The sequence below is a fragment of the Lathyrus oleraceus genome, chromosome 5 (assembly GCF_024323335.1).
Source record: "Lathyrus oleraceus cultivar Zhongwan6 chromosome 5, CAAS_Psat_ZW6_1.0, whole genome shotgun sequence".
Classification (NCBI taxonomy): domain Eukaryota; kingdom Viridiplantae; phylum Streptophyta; class Magnoliopsida; order Fabales; family Fabaceae; genus Lathyrus; species Lathyrus oleraceus.
In genome coordinates, this window is record NC_066583.1 from 476,429,312 (window position 1) to 476,432,844 (window position 3,533).

Genomic DNA, 3,533 nt, shown 5'->3' on the forward strand with positions numbered 1-3,533 from the left:
AGTCAATTAGAGCCTTCTTGAATTTTCTATCACCAATAATGCATGGAATAGTAATTGATCCCCTGTCTTTCTTTTTCACTGGGATTTTCATGCCTTGGAGAATGGCACTGCATGTTTCAGTTAGGATGATCAGGTCTATATCAGTGGAACGCTTCTTGGAGATGGTGTTTTTCATGAACTTGGCATATATTGGCATTTGTTCTAATGCCTCAGAAAAAGGGATGTTTATTTCAAGCTTTTTGAACATTTCCAGGAACCTCTCAATTTTTTTTTCACGTTGATCTTTCTTTTTCTGTCTTGGAGGCTAAGGGAGTTTGATGACTGGTTTTGGAACATTCTCTTTCTCCTTAGGTGGTAGTATCACTTCTTCATCTTGGTCCTTGGTTTCCTTGATTTCTAAATCCACTTCTAACAATCCATCTTTTTCCATACTGTTTTCCTCCATTGACTTCCCACTTCGGGTTACGACAGTGTTAACAATGTTATGTTCCCGCAGATTTGTTACTGTCCCACTAGGTAGGGTACCCGGGGCTTGAGAATTTGAAGCTAACTGTTGTGCTATCTGACCCATTTGTACTTCGAGATTTTTTGTGGAGATCGTGGTGTTTTTCTGATTAGTCCTTGTTTCTTCTTGAAACTGCATGCTGTGGGCGGCTAATTTTTCAATGGCAATTTCCCATTCAGCCTTTTTAGGTGCCTGTTGGTTCTGTTGTTGTTGATACTGAGTCTGATATTACCCTGTACCTTGTTGTGGAACATTCCCTCTCTGATCTTTTTATAGGAGAAATTTGGATGATTCTTCCAACCTGGGTTGTAAGTGTTAGAGTAGGGATTATTCTGCTTCAAAAATTTGATCTCTTCAATTTGTTGGGGGGGTAGCAAAGCAATAGACCGTGTGATGAGGTCCATTACAGATTTCACAAGTGCTAGCCTGAGCCGGCTGGACCTGCGCTATCTGTCGAGTACCTATATTCATAGCTTTCAACTTCTTGTCTACTTCGGCAGCAACTGTGTCTTCCAGACAGATTTTATTTGTCTCTAATTTTAGATCAATCACCCCTCTGGCTAACTAGTACATCTGTCGTATAATTCTAGATGCTCATTGGCAACTATTGCTTCAATAATCCTCTTAATACTAGTGGCTGTTGAGAAATTCATTGAGCCACCGACTGCTGTATCAATCAACTATTTTGTTTTTATTTTCAACCCATTAACGAACATCTGCATTTGTTCGGCCTGATCCATATTATGAGTTAGGCACACTACTAAGACCCTTTTGAATCTTTTGTAGGCGTCTCCCAATGATTCACCATCCTTCTGTTTGAAATTAAGGATTTCATACCTTTTTCTCAGGAATACTGATGCTGGAAAGTACTCATTTAAGAATACAGTTTCCATCTCTTCCCATGATGTGATACTGTCGGCTGGAAGAGAGTAGAACCACTCTTCCGCAACTTCAGCTAAGGTGAACGGGAACATTCTTAATTTCTTTGCCACATCAGTGTGACCATCAATTTTCAATGTGGTGCTCATGGTCAGAAATCTTTGCAGGTGTTTGTTGGCATCTTCATTAACCTTTCCGATGAAAGGTTTTATTTACAATTGATTGATTATGCTCGGATGTAATTGAAAATTAGTCACATTCACCGGTTGGTTGACAATGGTCAGTCGACCACCCGGTGCATTTACACCTCCATAGTCACATATGAGTCTTTCCGGAGGTGGAGGTGGTGGAATTGGAGGAATCTCAGCCATTGGTTGTTTGACTTCTGAGTGATCAGAGGTACTTTCTTCTTTGGAATCCACTCTTTGGTTTTTGCGTCTTCGGTGAAGGGTTATCTCGATTTCAGCGTCAAAAAGAAATTCAGTTGAGGGTTCTCCTCGCATACACAAATTAGTAAATTATAAATGACAGAAAAATAATTTTATTGCAGAGCAACAAAGTTTTAACTGAAATTAAAATTAAACTCTATATTTTGACAGTCCCCGACAACGACGCCAAAAACTTGATCGAAAGAAAATAGCAAGTGTACTATATTGCCTTTTATAGTAATAATGGGGAAATTCCCCGAATGTCGATCTCAAGGACTTCACGTCAATATCGAGTTCAAATTATCATTCAATTAAACAAAAAGTATTAATTTGGTTTTTAGATGTACAAGTATAAGAATAAAGGCAAAGGCAAATAAGAATGAAAATAAGGGTTTGCAGGGAAAAAGGAACAATTCCAGGGAAGGTGTATGATTTATCCCTGTAACAACTCTGAGTTACTATTGCATCAACAAATATCAATTACTACCAGTTCTCAAGAATATTTTCTCCCAAGTCCTTGGTGAGAAAACCTTTAATCAATCTACCCTAATTTCTATGTCTATAGGAAATTAAGGTGAAGTTAAGCTTTATAATATCAAGAATACTCTGGTTCACACAGGGTATCCCTAGTCCTAGGTGATATCTACTGTAGAGTAACCTTATGAAAACCTTATTAATGGCGGTCTAGCCTAATTGATAACCACAAAACAATCTCGATTGGTCCGAAAGAGAAAGCATTAAACACATCAAAAGATTACCATAAAAATAATATTATAAATGCAAATGTAAACTCAAATTTGTTACAATTCTAAATTAGGGACACCCCCTAGCATTGGGGGGTTTAGCTACTCATATTGTTAAAAACAAATGCAAGATAAAAATTACACATTATAAGTATTTGGATGACTTTGATCTTCAATCGCTTCCGCTCATGAAAACCTTCAGCTCTCTGAACGCCTTGCTCTCTATAATACTTGATTGCTTCATAATACTGTGTTTTGCCTTCTTCCACGATGATTTTTCCTTAGGAAGAAGGTTCTCTTTTATAATGAAAATTCCAAGCAGCAGGTGGACATGTCCAAAAATCTCTCCGAAAAGCGCGATGATCAAAAGCCCGAGAAAAAGGGAAATTTTAGGCTTGGGCTGACACGGGTGGCCGTGTCAGCCTGCTGTGCTTGGTGACACGCCTATGGCCTCTTGACACGGTTGGGGGTGATGCCTTACACGACCCGTGTCAGGTGACACAGATGGCCGTGTCAGGCCTCATGTACCGGGGTTTTCCACTCCTTTGCTTGTCGGAATCTCGCATTGTCTTGCTCTGAGTTCCCTGGTTCTTCTACCTGGACCTGCCGAACAAAAACACAGTTATCCCACGCATAAAATCACGAAAATATAAATAAAATGTAACAATTAATGGAAATACTTAAATATTATACCGGAAGTAAAATTGCCTTGAAAAGTATCAAAAACGCTTGCAAAATGTTTCAAAATCCCCAGTTTCTTGTCGTATCAGTAACGAAAATTTAATGCAAATGGTGACTGATCAATTGTGCGTAGGCCAAGCTACGACTTAAAACTGCTGGTGGATACGAGGAATTTCATGAAAATGGAAAGACTCAGTCGAGGATAAAAGGAGCATCTGTAGGGGAAACGGATAAATCAGAACAAAGCTGAAATACTCGAACCAAGCAGGAACAGCGAAGGAAATACACACTCAACTC